Source organism: Mustela nivalis (assembly GCF_964662115.1).
Source record: "Mustela nivalis genome assembly, chromosome: 6".
NCBI classification, from domain to species: Eukaryota; Metazoa; Chordata; class Mammalia; order Carnivora; family Mustelidae; genus Mustela; species Mustela nivalis.
In genome coordinates, this window is record NC_139025.1 from 100100045 (window position 1) to 100126907 (window position 26863).

Below are 26863 nucleotides of genomic sequence, written 5' to 3' on the forward strand. Positions count from 1 at the left end.
TAATGCATTTTGATTTCAGTGAAGCATTTTCTAAGTCTCCTTGTGAGACCTGTCGGCCTTGTGAACAAAATGGAGAGATGAGGCAAGATGAGAGCCTGGAGACGCAGATTCCAAGTTGGCTAATCCACCGCACACAAACAATATGGGGCAATTGATCGGAAGGAGGTCACTGGTGAAATGTCGTCAGGCCTATCCTTATCTCTGTTCTGGTCTACATTTTACTACCTCGAATGAAGACTTTCAAAGCAGACTTTCCTCATTTCTAGGCACTGCAGAAACACTTCAGCGACAGAATACAGACTAGAAAAGTACTTATTAGTCTACAAAAAAAAAAAAAATAGACTGGATGCAATAATGTGAAGTTTAACAGACACACACACACACACACAAAATGTAGGGACGCCTGAGTGGCTCAGTCAGGGAAATGTCCAACTCTTGATTTCAGCTCAGGTCATGATTTCAGGGTCCTGGGATTGAGCCCCACATCGGGCTCTCTGCTGAGCAGGGAGCCTGTTTCCCCCTCTTTCTCTGCCTCTCTGCCTACTTGTGATCTCTGATTGCTGAATAAATAAATAAAATCTTAAAAAAAAAAAGAATGAATACATGAGCGATTGGAACCTCATTGGAGGTTCAGGGGGCTTTCTTTGAAGATGGGAAGGTGTTCTCAGGAAAGAGGGAACCAGGGCCTGACCGTGCTAGGGGCCCATAGTATCTTTAGTACCCTCAGCCCCCTTTCCTGTGAGCCCACCCACAAACCTATACATGACAGTCCATTCCTGTGATTCCAATTATAAATGGAATTATAGTAGTGAAAGGAGATATCCACTCCTGGGTCCAAAATCTTTTCCTCCCACTTGTGTGAACCTGGGCATATTAACTTCTCTGCACCTCTTTCCACAACTGCCAAACAAGCAAGATAGTGCCTCCTTCATAGGGTTGTTGTGAGCATTAAAATAAATGGGCTATATTTATTTTAATGGCTCCAAAGGGCTCCAAGAAAACTGTATAGCATGAATGAACTTTCCCGGAACATGTCTCCTGCACCTACTGGTTTCTGATTATAAATATCCCCTGTCCACTAAATTCCATTCTCCAGGTACAGAGCCTCCTTTCCCTTGAGGGAGCCTCCTGACATCACTCAACCACGATTTTCCTTGTCTCTTCTGGTTCGGCACACTGTTCTCCAGTTGCCCTGGGGAGCCACCTGTAGGGACGGTCATCTGCAGGCACAGCCATCTGGGTCTAATCAACATCACAGTAGCTGGGAGCTGGACCAGTTGGCGGGGAGGGGGGGGGATGGGGAGTTGGGAACCGCAGCCTTTCTGGGGCTTTGTGCACCCAAACTCTAGCCCTGGCTGCTAGAGAACTGGGCATTTCGGGGCCTCAAGGAAGGTTCTCCAGACTGTCCCTCACACACGGTGATTCTCTGTAATAATCTGGCTGTCAGCTGCTCACTTCCAGGCACAGAGTGCAAGTTCAAGACATAAAGGGGGAAGAAAAACAGGCAAAAAGATCTAAAAGGACATCAGCTGATTCTGATCCATTAGTCCCAGCCAACAACTTCTGCTGTGTCCTTCTGGCCATCCTGAGGGCATCCTCAGTAACTACAAGAGAAAGACAGCTCCTTGACAGAGGGGACACCCATGTGGCTGGCATTTTCGCCCTCCAAAGACAACTCAGGGGTCTGGAGATAATGACATGCTGCCCCTTCCCATCATATTTGTCTAAGTGTTTCCTTAAAGATGTGGCTCTTTAACTCCTTCAAGATACACTGATGGCCATGTCAGAAAAATGCCCTCTGAGGCTCCTTGAACCTCTTGCTGGTTTTCTCAGAAGCAGAAGTGCCCTAGTGCCCTAGCTGGGGGTCTATAACCCCTGGAGGACCAGGGCAAAGCTTCTTTCCCTCGCTGGGCCTTATTATCTCCATCTATAAAATGAAGGATGTGGGTAGAGGAGCTCTGAGGTCCCTACTAGCAACAACGGCACAATTATTTATTTCAGTGTGACCCTACCCCCCAATAATCGGGACTAAAATATCAAAACAAGATCTAGGGTTAGTAAACAAAGCTTATTAAATGGAACCCTCCAACAATTATTTTTCCAATCTTAATCAAGAGACCCAAATAATCTGGCTTCTCAATTTGCAGTTTCCTTGAAGGAACTGTGTGTTGATTAGTTCGGGTAGCCAGTTAATGGAGTCTGGCACACCAAACCCATTCATTTTGTTTCCTTAGAGGCAGGCTCCCATCTTGGAAATTGGAACCAGGAGGGAAGGGCTTTTGATGTACTGTCAACGGGAGAGTCAGGAGTTCCCGCAGTGTCCTCACTGCCCTGGATCCCACAAGGACAATGACACTGAGAATGAGGATGAGGAAGGCTGGGACAGAGGTGCCCAGCCATCAAGGGGGTCAAGTAGAGTGGATGTCTGGTGAGACCAGGTAGCAACAGAGTCCATAGACAAGTTGACTAAGAGCTGCAGTGTCCAATGGTATCCATTGCAGGAGAGCAGAGGGTCAGTAAGAGGCATTCTCCACTGGGTCCCGAGAACCGGCACCAGAGAGGAAGTGGAAATCCTAATTCCAGGGACCAGGTTAACTTGCTGGCAGATGTCAGAGGCAGGAGCACAGGCTCAGGACCAGCTCAGGCTCAGACTATGACCATTCATTCAACAATATTTACTGAGGACCTACCACATGCCAACTACTGTTTCTAGGCACTGTAGATAGAGCCATGAAAGGAGACAGAAGAGCCTTGCCCCCATGGAACTAACTCCTGTGGAGGATTTCAAGTAACAGATAATCACATCACACAATGTCTAGGAGAGGTCGACAAGAACCATTAAAAACAAGTGCAGAGAAAAGGAAAGGAGAGTGATGGGAGCTGCTATTTAGACAGGGCAGTCGGGGAAGCCTTCCTTGAGGAGGTGACAGGGATTGAAGAAGAGTGAGCCATGTGCATACCAAATCACTTTCACCAAAAACTGCTCTTATCATCGTGGGTGACAGAGCTGCTAGGATAGCATGTAAGCTGTGAGTGCTGTAGAAAATCCAGCTAATTCTGGCCTGAGCAGACAGCATGAATTTAATTCATTGGAAAGGGGGTGGGGGTAGGATCCCATGGTTGGAACGGAGGGCTCAAGGGGCCTTGGGGCCCAGTCTCCTCCTCTCTTTCTGCTCCACCATCCTTAGCATGTGGCTTTTGTCCTCAAGGTCATGGGACAGCTGCTTACTTCCAGGCACAGAGTACAAGTTCAAGACAGGAAGGGGGAAGAGGAACAGGCAAAAAGATCTAAAAGGACATCAGCTGATTCCGTCCCCATTAGCCCCAGCCAACAACGTCTGCTGTGTCCTAATGGCCAGACCTGGGTCACAGGGCTACCTCTGCACCAGTCACTGGGAGGGAGAAGGGGACTGTAGGTGAGACCTGGGCCCCCCCATCAGTACCATCCATCCTGGGTCACTTTCTTAGGGCCTTTTTTCATGGAGGGGAGCTCTACGATGGCATTTACCCTGAGTCACCTGAAAAGCCCATCTCTCTTCTGATGAATAACAGCCCTACTGTAGGGAATCAGGAAAACCCAGCACTGGGTTCTAGCTCTGCTACTTGCTGTGTGACCTCGGGCCAGTTTCTTCTAGTCTCTGGGTCTTGCTAGAGCAACCAGGAGACTACTGTCTGCATTCATGGTCTAAAGTCCCAAAGGCCACTCTCATCTCTGCCACCATAAATTCTACCACATAGAGCTCCTAAGAACCCAGCTGGGTCCTAGAGAGGCACACCGAATGGTCACTTTACCGAAGAACACACAAGCGCTAAGAGGCAAACCCACCCAGCAGGGCCAGCACAACGGTGAGGAGGGGAGTGAGGCACTTGCCTACAGGCATACAAGGAGCTGCCAAAAAATGGAGTCATCGAGATACACAATATTTTTTTTTAAGATTTTATTTAGTTATTTCACAGACAGAGATCACAAGTAGGCAGAGAGGCAGGCAGAGAGAGAGAAGGAAGCAGGCCCCCTGCTGAGCAGAGAGCCCGATTCGATGCGGGGCTTGCTCCCAGGATTCTGGGATCACGACCTGAGCTGAGGCAGAGACTTTAACGCACTGAGCCACCCAGGCACCCCAAGATACACAATATTTTAATGCAACATTTTCTAAGTCCAAGTTAATCCCCCAAAATCCACGTTGAACAAAGTAACAACTTTTTAAATAAAGACAAGATCAATGTTACTGATTTTTCCTTTTGCTTCAGACTTGGGCATGGCTCAGCATGGCGTGGCCTGATTACTGACCCTGGTTTATTTGAAATGTTGAAATTTTATCAACTTTTTGCATTGATTTCAGCTTTTAGGAGTCCATTCTGTTAAACTGTTATTTGATTACCCAGTATTTTGCCCTCCCCCGTCCCCGCCTTAAATTCTGCACCCAATGCAAATCCCTCCCTGGCCTCTCACCCTGTCCTTGCCAGCTTTAGGGAGCGTGAAGGCAGCCTGATGCTGGACGGGGGCCAGCCTGCCCAGCCAGGCATTCTGGGCATTCGGGGCCTTCAGGGACTTCGGGGTCACAGAGTGGGCATGTCCAATTTTTAGCGCTTTGCATGAGGTGTTTGGATTAAAGGCCCTGGTATTTCTTTAATAAGAAAAACAGGCTGTAGCCATTAAAAATTTAGTCCTACAAATAGCTCCTAGGAACTCCTCTCTGAGGTGCTGTAGTTATTTAATCATAGTAAATTTGGGCCAAATTCTCTCCTGGGGCTTCCAGCACCTGCTTCTATACCCCTGAGGAATGTGTCACTAGGACCATGCTATTTGCTCAAAATCCCCCTGCCTTTGGCTCCCCTGGCCCGCTGGCTCACAGGGAGATAAAACACCTTAGCCTCATTACTCAGATGGCTAATTGCGAACTGATTTAATTAAAGTATACAGATATTTCCCCAAGTTAGTTACATTTCATATCACTCCATTAGGAGTAATTGGCTGGAATGAGAAGCTATGGAAAGGGAGGCTGGCCAGGTGGGTTGGGAGCAGGGAGCCCCCTGGTCTGTGGAAGGCTTGCTGCCTATGGGGATGCTCCAAAGGCGTGCCTGGAGGGACAGGGTCACTGAGACACACCTCCCTGCAGCAGCCTACTGGGGACATCCCCAGGTCATTTTAACCACAGGCACCAGACTGCTTACAGTCTGGGTCGGGAACCTGGGTTTCAAGCCCATTCCATACCTATGAGCTCTGTAACCTGGAGCAGTCCCCTCACTTTGTTGAGCCTCGGTTCCTTACCCTGTAAAATGGGAGGAATAGTAATGCCTGCCTGGAATGGTTGGCACCAGATGAAATGGAACAGGCTTGAAAAGTCTTTAGCATAGTACCTACCACACAGTTAATGCTTAACAAATAATATTATTATTATTTGGGCCCAGGAGTGTGGTTATGGAACGAAGCAGTATGGACAGGAGAGGAAGTGTCTATCTCAAAGAGTCAGAAACCTTGGGGTCTGGTCTCAGGTATGCCCCTCATTTCCTGTGTAATCTTGGGCAGATTGCTTCTTTCCCTGGGCCTTAGTTTACTCTTCTGGCCAATTAAGAAAAGGAGGTAGAGACTAGATCCATTCTCCCCTTCTTCCTTACTAGCACAGTCCTGATTGGAGCAGCCATGACCAGTTAAAACATCCATGTTTCCCAACCTCCCTTCTAGATAGGGCCAGCCCCATGAATTCTGGTCAATGAAGTGAAAGCCAAAGTTGTACCCTTCTTGGGTGGGGTTCCCAAGAAGTCTCCTTTAAAAGGGGCCAACTCAGTTGGCCAGCACCCTTCCCCTTCTTCCTTCTTTCTCCCACCCAGAATGGGATCCTGATGGTTGGAGCTCTGGTAACTATCTTGTGACCAAGAGGTAACCTTGAGTGTAGAAGCCCCTTGCAGAGCCACCTGGCCAAGCAGAAAAAATAAAAGATGCCAGAGACTCTGATGATATCTTGGAGTTGTTGCCCCAGCCATGGCCACCCTGGATTTCACAGTACCTAAGAAAAAAATAGATATGATCTTTTGTTTTATTTTTTTGTTTGTTTGGTTTTTGTTAAGCCTTAGCCTTTTTGGGTCTTGATGACTTGCTGCCAAACATTATCCCTAACTGATACAGGGTTTCCCCGCTCTGTCTGAATACTAAAGCTTGATCTCCGAGCTAATTAGTACTGCCTCCCATCCTCTTTCTGCACCAGAAGGGATCCTTCGGCCAGCAGCAATGTCCCTTCACCCCAATCCCGACTCCAACCCCAATCTGCCCACCCACTTTAGGATCCTCACTACACAGCCAAGATCCCCACATTTCCAGCCCATACATCTCTTCTCACAGAGAGATCAGGTCCCCAGTCTACGGACTTTCAAGCCCCGATAGAGCCAATCCATTTGCTCACTGCGATGGCAGGAGCAGCTAGCCTGGGGACAGGTGACAGCTCTGGTGTACTGGAAACTGCAACAATTCACTGCTGAAATAACTGGTGTTAAGCACTGCTCTGTCCCTTACTGGTTGTGTGACTGCTGGACACTGAATGTGTCTCCCCCAAATTCATATGTTGAAACCCAATGCCCCATGGGTAGGGATTAGGAGATGGAGACTTGGGGAGGTGATTAGGTCATGAGGGTGGGGCCCTCATGAAAGGGATTAGTGCCCTCATACAAGAGGCCCAGCAGAGCTCCCTTGCTGCTTCTGCCTTATGAGGTTACAATGAAAAGACAGCTGTCTATGAGGAAGCAGGTCTCACTAGACACTGAATCTGCCAGTGCCTTGAGCTTGGACTTTTCAGCCTCCAAAACGATAAGAAATGAATTTGTGTGGTTTCTAAGCTCCACAGCCCAGGGTCTTTTGTTATAGCGGTACAGCAGCCCAAATGGACTAAGACAGGGACCTTTGGACAGTCTCTACGTTTTTCTAGACCTTGGTTTTCTCCTCTATAAAGTGGGCATAATAATAGCACACCATTTTCTAGGGGACGGGATGACGAAATGACACATGTGCAGGAGGCACTAAAAATTACACAGTAATAGTACGCTGGTCAGAACTTTTATTGTCAGAGACCATTTTTCAAGCCAACCCACAAGTCTTTCCTGAGCCAACCCTGCAGGCATGGTGAGAGGTATATCCCCCAAACCGCACATGCCACTGTCCTCCATTTTAGGAAATGGAGGAAAACGGATGTTCAGAGAGATTAAGTAACTTGTGTAAGTCTGCACAAAGAGTGGAGGTGCTGTGTTTTCAGTCCAGCTGTCTGAGTCCAAAAACTTCCATGGTCTCGCCACATAGGGGTGAAACACTGTGGCCAAACCCAGCCACACCTGATTTTTAAAGATACAGTCTTCTGGGACCACAGACGCACTCATTTGCGTACCTCTTGTCTCTGGCTGCTTCTGCACTCCAGTGGCACAGTTGAGGAGTTGTGTGGCTCACAAAACTCAAAATACTTCCCTACCTGGGCCTTTTCAGATAAAGTTCTCTGAAGACTTTTCTATATCGTCCTGTTTGCCCATCGTCTGGTCACTAGTGACCTGGGCCTGACGCTGCAGACCCTGATGATGGAGAGGCAAGTCCCATGGGAGTCTGGCTACTTCCCAGGTTACCAGTGAGGCTGGCTGGTCCCACTTCATAGATGAGACCTCCCCAGGTCCCTGACAGATTTGTGGCAGAAATGGACCAAAATCCCATGTGACACCTCGCTCTGTCCCCATACCCACCACCTGGGAGCTCTGCAGGCTCCATGAGAGGGCCCTGGGACCCACCTCACACAATGAGGACACAACGAGGAGAAATGGATAGAGGACACGGAGGGAATCCATCTCCCTCCCCTGACGTCTCTTTCCATCCCCTCTACCAATTCTCTCTTGTCAGAAAGTCGGGGCAAGGAGAGGTGCCTGGGTAGCTCAGTCACTTAAGTGTCTGCCTTCAGCTCAGGTCGAGATCCCAGGGTCCTGGGATGGAGCCCCACATCTACTCCTTGCTCAGTGGGGAGCCTGCTTTTCCCTATGCCTGCCACTCCCTCTGCCCGTGTTCTCCCTCTCTCTTTTGCTCACTCTCTCTCAAGTAAATAAACAAAATGTTAAAAAAAAAAAATCAAGTCAGTGCAAATTGCACCCCCTCTCCGCTCCCTCCTCCAACCACAGACATCACCTCCACTCAAAAGACAAGCTGGGTGTTGGCTCTGTGCTCTGCACGGACACCTAAGCCACCAGCCTCTGCCCTTCCTCGGCCTCCCAACGTGCGGCCCCTTCCAGATAGGGTCAAGGTCCTGGGCCATCCACCTTGCTCACCACACAAACCCCCAGAGCCCTTCCTGGCCCCTCTGCCCCCGACCTCGCTGGTGTGTTTACTTAAGGCTGAATTCTATATCTGGAAGTTCATTAATTTTTTTCTTGTGGGTGCCAAAATGCGGATCATTTGTGCTTATCCTCAACTAAATAAGTCAGGTCATAAGAGGTAATGCCATGGGTAGTGGAATGTAAACAAACACATTCTACCTCAATAAACATGCTAATTTCCAGCTATAATATTCACAAGTAAAAGATCCATCACGCCGACCCTATTTGGCAAAGGCAGCGGGCCTCATCCGTCAACGAGGGAGGCTCCCGCCAGTTCTCTGCGGGAGGGAAATAGTACAACTTAACTTGCTTGATGACGCCCTCGGGGGGAAACATGAGCCTCATAAATGAGTCTGGAAATGTGATAAAAGGATAATCTTGCATAAATGAGCCTATATCATCATTACCTGCACCGACCAAGGCCAGGCGCAGGCTTTGAGTGATGGAGTCACATTTCATATAAATTAAGGCCGAGGAGTTGGTGCACCAGACCAGCGGGAGCTCTCTGTCCTTGCTGTGTCCCACTGCCCACCCTCGCCCGAGGCTGCCACATGGGAGGCATGGAGGGCCAAGCGCAGGTTTCATTGCTGGCCAGGACTGGCGTGTTGGGGTGGGAAGGGCAAGGACTACTCAGGCCCTACCCGAACACAACTACACCCTTGACAGGCGGCGACATCACGGCGGGTCTTGAGCCTTCCTCCCACCTCACAGAAAAATTAAGGAATCCATTATTTTATTTGCTCAATGGAGTGGACATCAAGGCCAAGGCAATGAGAAAGGCACTTGGAAAATCAAAATAAGACGAAGCCCTCACTTACAAGAATTCGCTCTGGGCTCAGTGAGCCTGCTCGGTCTGTGGTCAAGTGTGGAGAGAGCTTAGAGGATGGAAGGACCCAGGTGCCTGGGTAAGGCAGGGAAGGTCAGACCCACAGTACCTGAAGGACAGCGGGACACTCTCAGTGAGTAGTAAAGAGCCAGGCCCATCCTCCTGTCACTGCTCCTCCCCAGGGCCCACGGGGACACTGGCCCTGGCTCATCAGATGTCTACAGAACTCTGATGAGTTCCTCTGCTCTACCTGGGAGGCCTTTTAGCCAAAGACAGACAGGAGACAAATCCACAGAACATGTGCACCATCTCGGAAAGGGATCTTGATGCTCCTTCCTGATTCTCCTTTGCCCCTCTCCCCCTGCGAGCTGGTGGAGGTGACCTCCACCTGGTGACCCAGGTCCCCTCCACAAGCGGCTGAGGCACGCATCCCCCATTGCTGGGAGTGTTGGCAGCCACCGCTCACAGCCAGCCTCCTCTGCAGGGAATCATCCTTGGCCAAACCTCCCACCTCCTGGGAGGTGATCCCCGCCTGTCCCTCTGATGTCAGACGAGGGGACTCAGAAGTACAGAGGCTGGACTCCATGACTGATGGCCTTGTCAGGGCTCCTGCCCTGAGGTGAGTTCCTGCTCTGATCCATCAGGCTGAGGCTGGACTCCAGCTGAGATTACATCCCTGTTGCCCCATCCTGTTCCTCTTCCTCCCTTCCCCCAAGAACATGGCCCTCGCCCCTGAGGCTAGGATGGAAGGCTCTGCTTCTAGGTAGCCTGACTGAGGCGCTCCATCTTCCCTCAGAGGCAGACTTGGATGCAGCCCACCACAAGGCAGTGAAGGGGGGGCAATATCCTGGTTGTGATGAACGTCCTGGAGGGGGCCTCGGGAGGTCAGGGACCTTCTCTGGGCTTGGTCCTGCATCCTCCAGGTGGGTGAGGCAGGAGGGGGCTTCTAGGCAGAGGGAACAGCATGTCCTTTCATTCCCAAGCACTTTGTGGATCGCTTCACAACAAATAGAAGCAAATAGACAGCAAGCCTGTCCCACGGAAAGGGCCTGCTTTGGAAGCCCCCAGAACCACCACCAGGGAGGAGGGATGGCCAGGCCCAGTAAACGCTTGTTGTAGGAATGGGTGAATATGCACAAGCGAGCGAATAAAATCATGCTGAAAGTTCCTCCGGTATTTTCTCCATCTGACATTTTCCCTGTGGTGCCTGTTCCCTCACTAGACTAGAAAATCCTTTACAACAGGGGCTGGGGCTGGACATCAGGAGCTACCCCTAGCTCTGCTTTTCACACAGAGTGGATGCTCAGGGAATATTTATTCCATGGCCTTGAACTGTTGGCCTGAGAGGAGAAAGGGTCATGAAGAGCAGAGGGTGTTCAGCTGCATAAAGACCTTCATTCATGCATGCATGCATTCATTCACCAAACAACTTTGTCATGAGATAGGAAAATCCACGAATCAGAGATAGGGTAGAGGGGAAATTATTGTGCATCTACGGCCTGCAGAAATTGTACTAGGTGCTTTCATAGGCTGCACTTAAATTTCACGATAACCTGGAATTATTACTGCCAATTTTACAGATGGTGAAACCAAGCAGGAGTAGATGTATCACTGATATCTAGGTGTACCCAGGTCCAGAGCCCATGGTCTTTCCCTCCTCTCTCCCTCCCTTCATCCCCATGGGAGGATATTCTAAAATCAAAGTTACAGAAGTCTGGAATGGGTTAACCAGATTTTTCTGGAAGCAGAAGATCTGGAAAGACCTCTGGGCATCTCTTTCAGTAGAGAATCATCCGACTCAGGCTACCTGGGTCCACGGAGCCCCGATGGGCAGCAGATCCCCCCAACCACCACCTCCCAGGCCAAGGCCAGCTTTCCTGGGGTGCACACAAACACCTGTAACAGAGAGAAAGACATCCTTCCAGGGATTGCATGATTCAGAACTGGCTTTAGGGTTAATTTTTTTTAAGGGGGAAAAAAGAAAGGTATAAACACTGCTGAAAAACTGAGCTGACAAGCTCAGGGGAAACCCGAGCCACAGAAGTCTTAGTCAAAAGCACTGGCTGAGAAATTGCTGGGCGCTGCCAAGCCCAGGGAAGGGAAGCTTGCACATTCCCGGGCTGCGTGTTTCAAATACTTTCCGCGGTTTCGCCAGTGGAGGGCCAGGAGAGAGGAATCTGTCATTACCAACTTGGGTCTGCAAAACAGCTTGGCTGGCAGGCAGCAGTGAAATCGCAGGAGGCAGGAGGTGGAAAACCTGACTCATGAGCTTCGGGGACGGAGGGAATGTGCGGGAGGGAGGGGGCGAGACGCAACCGACCGCAGACCCGAAGGGCAGGCGCGGATCCTTTGACTCATAAAGCATTCTTGCCGGCTAACCACCGTGACTGCCCCTTCCCGGTGGGGTGAGAGCCGCGTGCAGTTTCCCAAACGTTCTTCACCAGCACAGACATTTGTGGAGCACCTACTACGTACCAGGCACTACGCTGAATATCCAACAGGACAACCCGTGGAAGTCAGCAGAGGAGGCACAATATGCCCACTTTCCAAATGAGAAAACAGAGTCAGAAAGGCCAAGGAATTGCCCCGATTCTCCATGCCAAGATGGCCAAAGCATCAGTTGAGCTTTGGTGTGCTGAGGTCCTGCTGAGTGTGGGGCCCTGGGTCGAGAACGGGTACAAAGATGGAGGCGATAAGGCTTTTTCCGGGAAGGGCTCAAAGCCTTCTAGAGAAGAGCCATCTGGTGTTTTTTCAAGATACATTTCCATGTGCTACCAAAATTTTCTTATTACCCCATGTGTGGAAGGAGGGGCAAGGATGATCTGGAGACCTGGCAACATGGGAGGTGGAGGGAAAGGCAAGTGATGGCAGAAAGAGCCCTAGGGGACGAGCCCTGAGGCTTGGCTTCTCTGTTCAGCCTGCTGCTGATGTGCTATGTGACCCAGAGGAAGTCACTTCGGTCCCTCTGGTTTTGATTTCTAAAGAGGATGCTCTCCGTGCCTGGCCAACCTTCCTATTGAAAGTACTGTTCACTACACACCGTTGCCTTTATACCAACGGCTTCTTATTGCCAGACTCCATCACTCAGCCTGAAGACCTTCTCGGGCTGCAGGAGGATGGCACACCCAACGTGGGATAGGCCAGAAGTGGGGGCACTCTGGCCCTCAGAAACAGCCCTCAACAAAACAGTGACAGGAGTGGGGGGTGTGAAGACTGGCCTTCCTGTCCCCTTGAACAGGACAGCTCTGAAGGCGCGTGTTCACAGCCTCCCCAGTGGCATGGAGCCCCAGCTGCCCCCAGGGGTCCTCTGCCCGTCAAGCACCCTGTGTTCTACCCCTTCCTTCCACCTCTCACATCCCTACCGCTGCTTCCTGAGACCACCTCCGAAATGAAGAACTTGCACTCAAATCCTGTTCCAGGCTCCACTCCTGGGAGGAGCCAAACTAAAACACGTTCCTTGATTGTAAAGGAGGACTCCAGCCCAGAAGAGTCGCACCCACCATCTGCAACAACCACATTATGGTGCAGAAGGGGCAACTGAGGTCCCCAGGGAGAAGCTGCTGTCCCACTGGTGTGACTTTCACCCTCTTCCCCAGATCTCCAGAAAGCAGCCTGCTGAGCCTCACTGGCCCCACCTCCAGCCAGGGGCAAGACCTAGGAGTTGTGACCCAGAGTCGGGGAGAGCACAGAAGCGGGGGCACCGGTGCGGGGATTCTCCCAGGCAAATAAACCCCCATAGACCCCTACCCACAGCCTATGCTGTTCCTTAGGGTGCCCCAAGGGGAGGGGCCCTGTGGAGAAAACCAGAGAGGGGGTGGCAGTAACAGGGCCCAAGGGCCATGGCCCCCTCCCTGGGCTCCTGGTCCTGGCTGCTGCCCCTCACCAGCCCCCCCTCCCCCTGCTTCCACTCTGTCCTATGTACCCAATTAAACCACACAGATGCCCTCTGCCCTCCTATGTTCCCTTCAGCCCTCATATGTTCCCTTCAGCTAGAATGTGCTTCCCTCCCTTCCCACCAGCAAACTCCTCTTCTTCAAAGCAGACCAGCCTTCTCCAATTCTCTGTAGCCTTCTTGAACATACACCCTGTTCTGGCCACCAGGAGTCCCCTGCTCATTCCCTTCCATGGGATCTGGAACACCCTCCACCACCGCAACCAGAACGTGGTCTACGGGGAACCACTGCTGATGAGTCTGTGTTATGTCTCCCCAAAGGTCTCTGAGGGCAGGGCTCAGGCTCATTTTCTTTTTATGCTCAGATCCTCAGAGCACTAACAGCTCTACAAATGCGTGCTACATGACTAAGAGTAGGAAAATCACTCCAAGCTTGTGGAGACCCCAGAATCGCCCATTTCCGCCAGCTACTAGGAGCCTGATGGGGTCACCAAAGGCCAGGGAGTTGGGACCACCAATCAGAGCCTAAGAGAGTCAATTAGGCCACCATGGCATAGATTCCATTCATAACTAGAGACACACAGTGAAGTCACCCTATAATAGGTTCCTTCTTGGGACAGTTCTATGCAAGTACAGTGGTTTTCAAAGCTTTTCTAGCTGTGGAATTCAAACAAAACCCTCCCTAGAAGTCCAGCAGGTAAACAGCTGCCCTGAAGAGGGGGGTATTTGTGGATAGAGTCTTCTCAACAACCCCTGATCCTTGAGGCAAATCACTCTGAGAGCACCCTGGGACGCCCCGGAGCTGTTTAGAAGCCACTGGCCACGTGGGAAGAGCTGGGTCCCACTCTGCTACTCCCAGGCTGAGCAGCCCTGGGCCAGTCACTGCACCGGGCCTCAATTTTCTCAACCCCATGATGGAGAAGACAGTGTCTCCCTCACAGGACTGCTGAGAGGCTCAAAGCTGATAACCAGGGTAGTTTTACACTCCTTATAGTCTTACATAAAATTTGCTGTTAGGGGGCCCTAACACGAGAAATCTCATGTCATTTTGAAACAGGCGTTCTTAGAGGCGCTGGGCCCTGGTCTGGAGAACAGACACATGGCTGTGAGACTCGTGGTTGCCTTTTTTTCTTGGGGCTTTAGGCCCCCGCATGCTCACGGGGCGCCTCTTTGCCCCAGACCTCATTACCCAGCCAGCTGGGGCCCTCGCACAGGCATTGTTTCTCATCCCTGGGTATGGAGCTGGAACACGTGAGCATGGAAAATTCCTCCCCTCGCTGCCTCACCAGCCAAACCCCAGTCCCAGCCTGGGATGTGGACCCCTAAAGGGAAATGGAGGCAGAGTGTTCTGGCTCCAGGAATCAGCTGATGGAACCTTGTTAATTACTATGTAAATTACTTTAATAGCCTGGATCCCCCCCAGACAATTGTTCAGGGGTTTGAGACTCTAGACTGGGAGACGGGGTCTCAGGTGAGGGGAAAGAGCAGCCTTTCCTTGGCCCAAAGAGCTCCCACGTATGGTTTCCACTGGGCGGGAGTAGAGGCACAGATGGACAGATGGAGAACCGCAGGGGAGGATGACCTCACGTCTGACCATGGCCCAGGACGATCCTGAGAATGACACTGACAGATAGGAATCAAGTCCATCCTTGAAGGTTGGCACTAAAAAGGCCCCCAGATGACCTCTGATCCACCCTCATGCCCTCTCTGCATCCACGGAGAACAGAAGCCCAGAGTAGGTGAGTGACTGGTCCAAAGGCAAACCTCAAGGTGATGGCCAGCCAGGGGCTGGAATGCCAGTCTTCCATCCCCAGCCCAGGGCTTCTCCAACTGGCACCTGTGGATGAGCTGGACCTGGGTGTCTTGCCTGAAACATCACAGAGCGAGACTTTCCCATAAAGTCTCAGAATAAATAAGGGAGGCATTCTCTCAATTTTAAGCTCTACATGTAGGTTTTTTTTTTTTTTTTAAGATTTTTATTTATTTATTTGACAGAGAGAGATCACAAGTAGGCAGAGAGGCAGACAGAGAGAGAGGAGAGGAGGAAGCAGGCTCCCTGCTGAGCAGAGAGCGTGATGCGGGACTCGATCCCAGGACTCGATCCCAGGACCCTGAGATCATGACCTGAGCCGAAGGCAGCGGCTTAACCCACTGAGCCACCCAGGCGCCCCTACATGTAGGTTTTTTTTTTAAAGATACACTATCCCAAAGACATGATAGGTAGTTACATTTTCTTCCATAAATGTGCTCTTGTACCATGGAACGACGTATGTCCAAATGTCACAGCATTCTAGGAAGGGCACCAAGACTTTAAGGTTTTCTGACTGGAAGAAAACCCTCCTTCCTGAAGCACTTCTTTTTTCATCTCAATTTTCCAGATAAGGGAAGAGACACAGAGAGATGCTAATGACTATTGCTGGACCAGCACTCTTTCCCCACAGGGGCCCTTTGTTAGGAGTCTGTGTAAACCAGGAGTGAGTAAGTGCCAGGAAGGGAGGTGGAGGTGGGGAAGGGGGCGGGGGCTCTTGCCAGAAGATGGATTTGACAAGCTCCCTGACCTCTCTCCTGGCTGTCTGCAGGCACACTCCTCCCTCCCACAGCACAGGCTGAGTTTCAGACCATAGGTCTGCTGGCTGGACAAACGCTAGGCTGGAGTGGTTCCTTTGTAACAAGGCTGGCTCTGTGGCTACTTGCTACCTGTGTGACCTGAGGCCTGAGGCATCATCTCTTTGAGTCTTTCTTTCCTCATCTGAAAAAGGAGAATAAGAAATTTGCTTCACAGGCTGGTTGAAAGCATGAAATGAGACGGTGCTGTGTATCTGGTGTGGCGCCCAGCACTCACCTTCTCCCTTTTTGACTCCATCTCTCTCTCTCCCCAAGATGTCGATGTAAATATTTTTAAGTTAGGGCCAGGCACAGGGGACTGGGCTGTGTCGCTAGGTAAATGCAGTAGGCCATCAAAGCTCCACCTGGCATTCAGTGCCTTCCGAGCACCCCCAAGGACACTGTATTCAAACAGACACCCTCAGTGCCCAGCAAGGCCAAAAGCCCAAAGCATCTCCCTCATGTGTCCTGCAGGCCCAGCTCTGCCCTAGGCTTGGCACTGGCTGTCAGCTCCCCCTCTGCCCATCCCCAAGTCTCCCATCAGCACCCCCAACTCCAGAAGGTTTCCCACTGCCCCAGAACCTGGTTTCCTTGGTTCTCAATGCCTCCGTGGAGGACACAGGTGCTTCTGCCTCCTGTCCTCTTGATGGACGTTTCACTGATGCCTCAGCCTCGGGTTCTAGGTTCTGAGTACTTCCTGGAGTCTGCTGGAAGGAAAAGGTAGGCCCATCTGAGACTTATCTCTGCCCTTGGGAAGGGAGGAATAACACTGTCCCCACTTCGACCATGTGCGGGGAAATACATGGGGGACTATGAAGCTCTTCAGCAGCAGAGATGGTTAACGTTTATGACAGGTATAAAGGTATACATATGGATGTCGGTGCATAGAATATGCCAGACTCTCCTGGAGGTGTCTGATGACCCCCTGCTGGGGCTACTGTCTCCTTCTCCCTTCTTCACCTCAGAGACCATTTCCTTGGAGAAACACTTTTCCCTCCACTTCTCAAAGGGGACGGTTATGGACTGTTCGCCTGCCTATCCCTGCACTTGGCTGAGCTCTAGGAAGGGAGGGCTGCATCTCATTTACGGGGCTCTGAACTAGTATTGGCAGTATTAGTAAGAGAATCCAACCAAAGCTATTTAATCAAAAGGGGATTCTGCTGGAAGGCTATGAATGTGCTTTAGGAGGGGCCCAAGGAGATGCAGCTGGCCTCAGGAAGGGCCAAAATCTGAAATGGGTCACCCTCCACACTTCCCCTTCCTCTCTTACCCTTTCTCCTCCTCCTCTCCATTAGGATTTTCTTCTTCTGTGGGTTTTTTTTTTTTTTTCCCTTAAGATTTATTTATTTGAGAGAGAGTGTGTTAGCAAAGGGAGGGGCAAAGAGAATCTCAAGCAGACTCCCTGCTGAGCCCACCTGGGGCTTGATCTTAGGATCCTGAAATCAGGACAGGCCAAAATCAAGAGTCCCAGGCTTCATCAACTAAGCCACCCCGGTGCCCGTCCATTAGGGTTCCTTTTTTTTTTTTTTTTTTTTTTTAATTTATTTATTTGACAGAGAGAAATAGCAAGAGAGGGAACACAAGCATGGGGAGAGGGAGAAGCAGGCTTCCCGCTGAGCAAGGAGCCCAACGTGGGACTCAATGCCAGGACCCTGGGATCACAACCTGAGCCAAATGCAAATGCTTAATGTCTCAGCCACCCAGGTACTCCCATTAGGATTTTCTAATTAAAGTTTTTGTGTCAGCCCCTGAAGTGTTAGAAATACCATTCCCCCGGGTGCCTGGGTGGCTCAGTGGGTTAAGCTGCTGCCTTCGGCTCAGGTCATGATCTCAGGGTCCTGGGATCGAGCCCCGCATCGGGCTCTCTGCTCAGCAGGGAGCCTGCTTCCTCCTCTCTCTGCCTGCCTCTCTGCCTACTTGTGATCTCTCTCTGTCAAATAAATAAACAAAATCTTAAAAAAAAAAAAAAAGAAAGAAAAAAGAAATACCATTCCCCCAAGTGAGAATCGGTTCACTGTGCACAATTTTAAAGTAAGTGGTCAAAAGCTGCTTGAATAAACCTAAGGCCCTCACCTTACGCCCTACCCCACATAGAGGTTGTGAAATAGGGGAAATCAGAAGTTTAGGAGCTGGTCTATGGGGTGTGTGTCCATACCACCAAACCCAAGAAATGATAATGGCTGCTAACCTTAAAAATCAAACTGCCAGTTAGTTTACCAGAAGACGATGGGTTTATTCGGGCATAGCAGAAAACTGCAATCGGAAATAGTTAACCGTGGCAATGGTACAGGTACAGCTACAGACCAACCTGGAGGAACACCCTTTTATAGAGGCAGGGCGGGGTTGAAAGGTTGTAAACAAAGAGCCCATTGGAGTAGACTGGGAGTTGAAGTATAGCGGCTTCTCATTGGCTGAGCGAAGACAGTCTCTCTTTGGCAGGGCTCTGGGGAGGCAAGGAAAGCCTTTCTCCCTACCACTGGGGTAGTAAAATTGCATCCACCTGCATGCTCTCTGGCTTCCTGTTGGATTTTCAATCGGCTATGAGTGGTAGGATTTGCGAGCTCCGCCTGCCCGACCTCCTGACTCCATTTTAGTGAGCTTCTCCTTAAGAATGTTCACGAAACGAACACTGATGGAGCGCAGATGGCGTGCCAGGCCCCTTGCTAAGCACTATGCGTCGGTGATCGCATTAAACCCTCCCAACAGGGACGCTTGGGTGGCTCAGTTGGTTAAGCGGCTGCCTTCGGCTCAGGTCATGATCCCAGCGTCCTGGGATCGAGTCCCACATCGGGCTCCCGGCTCAGCAGGGAGCCTGCTTCTCCCTCTGCCTCTGCCTGCCTCTCTGTCTGCCTGTGCTCGCTCTCTCCCCCTCTCTCTCTGATAAATAAATAAAATCTTAAAAAAAAAAAAATAAAAATAAACCCTCCCAACAGACATCTGAGGGACGTTCTATTAAGTAACCCCCATTTTACAGATGAGAACACTGAGGCACGGGAAGGTTAAGTGTCTTGCCTGGGAAGTTTTGGAATGTGGATTCAAGCCACTGTCCGACTCCCAAGCCTCACGTTATAACGCGTCCTGTGTCAGCCCGTGGCTGTGGCACACGTCATCCTTGTGTGTGTTAAGCACTACTAGGGCAGTGCTGACGTTGGTGTGCACTTGCCTGGGTCCTCGGGGCTGTTACACGCTCGTGCGTGGGTGCAGGAGACCGAAGAGGGAGGCCGCGTCACACTTGAGCACACTTTTGGGTCTGGCTCCTTCATCTCCCATGCAGTGCTGGTGAAACTTTACCCAGCCGCTGCTCTTTGGTGACCATTTTTCTTAATGAAAAATTCAGCCAGCGGAGGAAAGGTTGCCGAGCACTGGGGAGCCCTGCACACTTGGCGGCTTCAGCAGATGCAGCCCTAGGGAGAGGGGCAGGGCCCACAGCACTCACTATACCCATGTCAGGGGATTCCTTGAGTGAACCGCAGCCACAGAACAGGAAGCAGTAAGGGGCTCCGAAAGACCCCGGACTGGGTGGCAGCTCCCTTCCCTTGGCCTTCACCACCCATCAGGCAGGCTCCCCCCAGCCTTGTTTCTAGGCGCCTCCTCCATACTAATTAGTTCCAGAGCTGCATTCTAAACGCCCTCTCCATTCTGATCACAGCCCTGCTCCACAGACCTCCATGGCTCCCTTCTACCCTAAACATCAAATCCCATGCCTGTGCTTTGCTTTCCTCCAGCACCCAGGCCCAACATGCCTTTACAGAAAATCCTTCGAGGTAGGTGCCAGGGCCGGCACTATGTGAGGGGAGAGATGCCCTCACACTGGTGGTCCAGCCTGTCCTGCTTTCCCGCATATGCTCAGCTGTCCTTGTCTCAGGACGGGGATAGCCATGACCTCTCAGAAAGGAACTACAGGTGCTGCAGGAAATTCAACTCAGATTCGGCAATAGTTCTGAGCACCAGCTCAGTGCTGTACCCTTCCGCCTCCCTCCTGTCACCCAGCCTCACAGCACCTGTTCTGAAAGCACCTCACTGTCCCAGAGTCTGATGTGCTGAAGTCACAGAGCCAGGGAATAGTGGAAAAAGAGCAGTGACAACGACCATGGACTGAGGACCTACTGTGTGGCAAGCCTCATAGTAGGGCCTCTTTCTCTTACTTTGTTAACCCTTGGGTCAACCCAAAGAGGTCAGTCCCAGTTTTCACTGATTCCATAATTACTCATTCACCTGCTCAATGAAATGTCTTGAACCCCCCAATCAATACTCCTTGTCTTTCAGGATCGTTTATAGACATGCGCAATGTGACAAAAAATTTGAGTGCCCCTATTCCCACGTTCCCAGATGAAGTTCAACAAGGTGACACTCTGCCTTATAGTCTCACACTGCAAACAAGTGGCCTTTCTGTCGTCTATTTAGAGCCACACTTTTCAAATTTTTGTGGTTTTTGTTGGGGATTCCACTATTTAAGTTGGCCCCAAATTTAGTGTTGAAGTTCTGTCAAGTGTTGTTCTAGATGCAAAAAGGCTACCGTGTGCCTTCCAGAGAAAATCAGCATATCAGATGAGCGTCCTTTTGTTAATGAATCCATCATTTATATTAAATAAGCTGTCTAAACAGTAACCCACATAAAACAAGGCTACACATTGATCAACTGACAAAAATGCAACCAGAGGCTTGCAGAAAACTAACGCTGTATTTTCCGTAGAATAAGGGTTCAGTTTTTGCTGGTTTGGTGTTCCCAGCTGCTTTCAAGAACATGGCTACCACAAATAATGACTATCTTTGTCCTTTGCCAGTGAAGAAACTATTGGCTCAGAGAGGCTAAGTCACCCATCTGAGCTTCCACAGCTAGTGAGGGGCAGGCCATTCTTAGAGGAGTCACACTTCAGTGCCCCCCTCCACCTGGTTCCTTCGTGAGGTGTGGGGCTGGGACATGCTGGTGGCCTGGGACATTAAGTGCGGGGTGGGGGCCAAGGGGAGGCCGATTTCGTATTAAGTAACATTATCTAATGTTCTTTTTCATTTATGACCCAAGCCTCATGATTAGATACAAGTGAAAGCCTGGGTCTGGTGCAAGTCAGTCCTTACCACCTGTCAAATCCTCCACTAATTCCCCCTTTTAATAAAGAAAACAACTGTCAGGTGCAGAGTAGGTAGCAAGGAGGAGGGTCTGCCTAGAATTTAAGTAACAATTATCTTTATACTTGCCTTCAAATAGAATACTTGCCATCAATATTTTATGTAATCATTTGAAAGACGTGGGGAGAGAGAGCGCACAAGCAGGCATGAGGGGCACAGGGAGAGGGAGAAGTCGGCTCCCCACTGAGAAGAGAGCCCGAAGTGAGACTCGATCCCAGGACCCTGGGATCATGACCTGAGCCGAAGATAGACGCTTAGCCGACTAAGCCAATCCAGGCTCCCATAAATAATGGCTCTTATTAGTAGTTTTTAATTTTCAACAAAGTGATAGAAAGTTTCTTTTCAAATAGATTCAGTTAAGTAAAGATGTGAATCAAGAGCAGGGAGCCTGGGTGGCTCAGTGGGTTAAGCCTCTGCCTTCAGCTCAGGTCATGATCTCAGGGTCCTGGGATTGAGCCCTGCATCAGGCTCTCTGCTCAGCAAGGAGCCAGTTTCCCGCCACCCCCTACCCCGCCTGCCTCTCTGCCTACTTATGATCTCTCTCTCTGTCACATAAATAAATAAAATTTAAAAAAAGGAAAAAGAAAAAGATGTGAATCAAGAAAAACGTTGAGTAAATAAGTTCAAGAAAAATCCCGAAGGGGATGTGCAGTGGTTTCTGAATGAAGCAGAAACCAAGAAGGTAATATATGAATGATTACTGTTTCGGGGGTGCTGGCAACATTCTGTTTCTTGATCTTGATGCCATATACACAACGTGCATGAAGACTTTTAATGGTGTTTAAACCATAGGGGCTTCAACCAGCAACAAATTTATTATTTTACAGTTCTGGAGGTAAGAAGTCCAAAACAGGTCAGAAGGGCTGTGTCCTTCTGGAGGCCAAAAGAGAATCTGTTTCCCAGTCTTTTCCAGCTCCGAGGCTGCCTGCACTCCTGGGCTTGGGGCCTCGTCTCCTATCTTCAGAGTCAACACCAAATCTCTCTCCTGCCTCCTTCTTTCCTTTATAAAGAGGCCTGTGATTATACTGGGCCCACCTACAAAATGCCGGCGACTCTCCCCATCTCAAAAATCCTTCATCACATTTGCAGTCTCCTTTGGCCGTGAAAGGTAACATTGTCACAGATTTTGCAATTAGGATGTGCGTGTCTGTTGGGGTCTTTCTTCCTCCTACCTCCTGTGGTTAGTGTGAGTGCATGGAAGCACAGGCAGGGAGAGTGACAGCATGTGGGTGTGTGTGCCCAGAAGCATGTATGTGCCCAGAAGCATGGGTGTGTATGGGGAAGGGCGTATACAGACCCTGCAGGGCTGGGTACCAGTAGCTACAGCTCCCCCAGGCTCATAGCATTCCAACAGCTGCCAGCCACCCCCGTCCCTGAGAAGCCTCTCTCTGAGGCCCAGCTGCAGCCAGTGAGGTGGCCGCTTCCCTCCCAGCGGGGAGCAGGGGAGAGGCGAGGCCTGGGGAATCCCATGATGGAGAAGGGCGGTGCTGGCATACCCTCCCATCCATGTCTTCCCAGGGTTGGCCTAGGTGGGGAAGGTGGCCCCGGACCCCCCTCAGCAATCACCCCCGTTCAACTGCTCTTTAAGGAGCTCCTCCTCCCACAGACCTAGGGCAGGGTCATGGTGTCTATTCACAGCAAGTTATTTGGTCACATTTCTGGGCACCATCGCCATCCCCAGCCTAGTTTGGCTGAGGTTGAGGGTTTTACACACTGCAAACCCATCTGCCTTTATAACTGCACCATTTATTTTCAAAACCGAGGTGCCCCTTGAAACAGTTTGTTAGTCATTGCAAAACACAGTAGCAGCAAGCTATCATTGATGGGCTGCCTACCTTCCTCGTCAGGGTTCTACACCCTTCACACACATTATGCCCCTTAACCCTCGCACGGACCCCACGAGGGAGGCATTTTATGGGTCAGGAATCCAAAGCTCACAAAGGTTAAGAGGCTTGCCCAAGATTCTGAAGCAAGTGATCATGGGAGCTGGGAGCTGGGGGCAGGCCCCAGGGGTCACCCATACTGCCTTGTTTCTGGGAAGGGCATACCTGGGGACGCATTCCTTGGCTTAGGCTAGGCCTTCCTCGAAGTTCTCCTCCAAAGCTCCCCATGCCCTGGGGAGGGGAGGAAAATAGCCCAGGTCTGGAGCTGTGCTTCCATCCGTTTAGCCCCAGAACTCTTGCTGACAGGCATCCCAGGCCATGGGCCCAGGGCCTTGGAGAGGGAGCCAGCCTGAAGGACGGGTCTCCAGCCATCCTTCAAGAATAGGAACTAAATCTCAGGCTAGAGACTTTTACACCTAATTTCCCTTCCTCAAAAACAAAGAAATCAACATATAAACTATAATTGCCAAAGTGTCTAAAATGCTCCAGTCCGAACGCTCCCACAAAAACCTCACAATGAGGGTTACGTCAAAAAGACACAGGAGCCAACTGAAAGAGCTTCAAAAGGGCAGAGCTGGGACAGTTTAAGCAACAAAATAAAAAAGTATCAGATTATAACCCGACGTATAAAACACATATCCATGGGGCCATGGTGCTATAAATCAATGCTTGAATGAATAGATAAATGCGGGAGACGAGACAAATCACCGGTGTGAAAGAATTCCAAATAACTCATGCAGATGCTCTGGGCTCAGGAAAGAAGGGCACAAGGCCCCTAGCCTTAAGTGGAGGTTATACCTAATGGCTTCCCCCCAGAGGACATGGTGGAGAAACCGTGAGAAGAGTAGCATACCCGTGGAGATAGCTGACGGGATCAAGGCCAACATGAACAGTGTATGCTGATAAGTATGATGAGAAAGATGCTTGACCTCTGGTCTTCCTCCCCAAAACTCATAACCCTGGTCTAAGCTTGAGAAAAACAGCAAAGTCCAGAAGAGGCGTACCTGACCAGTAATCCCCCAAACTGTCAAGGTCGTCGAAAACAAGAAGGCTGAAAAGGTGTCACTGCCAAGAAGAGCCTAAGGAAACTTCACAACTAAATTTAGTGCGACAGCCTGGAGGAGATCCTGGAAAAGAAAAAAGAAGGCCAAAGTGAAGGAAATGTGAATGAAGCAGGATCTTTAATTAATAAGAATGCACCAATATTGGTTCATTAATGATAACAAATATACCACACGAGTGTATGATGTCAGTATGGGGGGGAGCTGGGTGAGGAGGTACATGGAAGGTCTCTGTACCATCTTTGCAATTTTTCAGCCAATATAAAGCTATTCTCACGTTGAAAATTTATTTTTAAGAAACATTAAATTGTTATTTCATATATACATTAAATTGTTAGCAACTTACGGTATTTATTATCTGAGCATTAAAGTAACAAAAAGAATTTTGGTATATATGCGCATACTTCAATCAATTTCTTAGGCACATCTGTTTCTAATATCATGTTACTGGTACTTTTCTAAAGAATATGTGTTGTTTTGTTTTTTTTTAAATATGGTCTCCTACACAGGCAGCAACCTCTTCGACCTCAATCGCAGCAAATTCTTCCTAGAAACATTGCCAAAAGCAAGGGAAGCAAGGGCAAAAATGAACTATTGGGACTTCATCAAGATCAAAAGCTTTTGCACAGCAAAGGAAACAGTCAATAAAACCAAAAGACAACTGACAGAATGGGAGAAGATATTTGCAAATGACATAAAAGGGCTAGTATTCAAAATCTATAAAGAACTCATCAAACTCAACACCCAAAGAACAAATAATCCAATCAAGAAATGGGCAGAGGACATGAACAGACATTTCTGCAAAGAAGACATCCAGATGGCCAACAGACACAGGAAAAACTGCTCCACATCACTCGGCATCAGGGAAATACAAATCAAAACCACAAAGAGATACAACCTCACACCAATCAGAATGGCTAAAATTAACAAGTCAGGAAATGACAGATGCTGGCGAGGATGCGGAGAAAGGGGAACCCTCTACACTGTTGGTGGGAATGCACGCTGGTGCAACCACTCTGGAAAAGAGCATGGAGGTTTCCCCAAAAGTCGAAAATAGAGCTACCCTATGACCCAGCAATCGCACTACTGGGTATTTACCCTAAAGATACAAATGTAGTGATCTGAAGGGGCATGTGCACCTGAATGTTTATAGCAGCAATGTCCACAATAGCCAAACTATGGAAAGAACCTAGATGTCCATCAACAGATGAATGGATAAAGAAGATATGGTATAGATATACAATGGAATACTATGCAGCTATCAAAAGAAATGAAATCTTACCATTTGCAAAGACCTGGATGGAACTAGAGGACATTATGCTGAGCCAAGTAATTCAATCAGAGAAAGACAATTATCATATGAGTTCCCTGATATGAGGAATTTGAGAGGCAAAATGGGGGGGGTTGGGAGGTAGGGAAGGAAAAAATGAAACAAGATGGAATTGGGAGGGAGACAAACCATAAGAAAACTCTTAATTTCATAAAACAAACTGAGGGTTGCTGGGCGGTAGGAGGGTAGGGATAGGGTGGTTGGGTTATGGACATTGGGGAAGGTATATGCTATGTTGAGTGCTGTGAAGTGTGTAAGCCTGACGATTCACAGACTTGTACTCCTGGGGCAAATAACACATTATATGTTAATTTTTAAAAATCTATTCATAAAAAAAAATATATATATGTACATATATATATGGTCTCCCTTTTCCTCTCTCAAAGAATTGCTATAATCATCTTCAAGATTATATTTTTGGATTAGTAAAATGGGAATTGCTGATCTGCTTTGAAGACTCTTCTCTGTAGATCACAATATTTTTTTAATTTAAATTTTAGTTAACATAGAGTATAATATTGGTTTCTGGGGTAGAAGTCAATGATTCATCACTTACATATAACACTCAGTGCTCATCACAAGTGCTCTCCTTAATGCCCATCAGCCACCTAGCTCAGCCCCCACCCACCTCCCCTCCAGCAACCTTCAGTGGCTTGTATACCTTTCTCCTTTTTTGCTTTTCCCCCTTTCTATATGTTCATCTGTTTCCTTTCTTAAATTCCACATATGAGGGGCGCCTGGGTGGCTCAGTGGGTTAAAGCCTCTGCTTTCGGCTCAGATCATGATCCTGGAATCGAGCCCCGCATCGGGCTCTCTGCTCAACAGGGAGCCTGCTTTCCTTCCTCTCTCTCTCTGCCTGCCTCTCTGCCTACTTGTGATCTCTGTCTGTCAAATAAATTAAAAAAAAAAAAATTCCACATATAAGTGAGATTATATGGTATTTTCTTTCTTTCTCTTTCTTATTTTTCACTTAGCATAATACACTCTAGCTCCATCCATATTGTTGTAAATGGTAAGAGTTCATTCTTTTTTATGGCTGCATAATATTCCACTATATACACACATACCATAACTTTTTTATGCATTCATTAGTCGATGGACATTTGGGCTCTTTCTATAGTTTGGCTATTGTTGAAATCACAATATTTTTAATAAGAATATTCTTCAGTAAGAATATAGTTTCTCTGCAGATGCCTAGGAAGCTCTGAGCAAATTTTGTCAACTGAAGGATATTTTCACTTCTAATTTCTTTAGATAGGAATGGTCAACTATTTAAGCCCAAATATTTTCACAGGTAGTGTCTTTTTAACCTCCATTTAAAATATCTTTCTTTAACAAATATGATGAGAAGATAAAACTCACCACATAACTTGACTTTGTAATTCTTTTTAATATTTTGCCAATCGCAGATGCCGCAAAATGTCAGCTCTTCTGTCTTCCCTGCAGTTCAAGCACAAAATATAAATTTGCCCAATTAAAAATAGGCACTCCATCAAAACATTCTTCCCACAAGTCAAAGAAAAACTACTGAATTCCTAATTTAAATCTTGGCCACCATTTAAGGTCCCATCAGCTAATTTATTCAACAACTCTCTCGCTTTGGAGGGATAAATGTAAATGTTTTCTAGTGTGAAATCACTGAAATTTGCTCAAGGCTTTGTTTATAATACCTAAAATTTGATACAAGTTTTAAAAGCTAGAGTTTTTTGGCACACTTGTGGAACATTGTGATTAAAGACTTTGTTTCTTCTGAACACAATTTAGAGGACTCACAAAATTCCACTGTAAACACTTAAAATGATTTAC

The 26863-nt window shown here is 48.9% G+C and overlaps 1 long non-coding RNA gene across 1 annotated transcript; it reads right to left on the reverse strand.

The window, feature by feature from the left end:
* Positions 1 to 16247: 16247 nt before the first annotated feature.
* On the reverse strand, positions 16248 to 26501 carry LOC309867915. Its single transcript, XR_014313399.1, has 3 exons — positions 26420 to 26501; positions 23671 to 23793; positions 16248 to 16360 (listed from the first exon to the last, which is right to left on the reverse strand). It is a non-coding gene; the product is annotated as an uncharacterized lncRNA (long non-coding RNA).
* Positions 26502 to 26863: the final 362 nt, after the last annotated feature.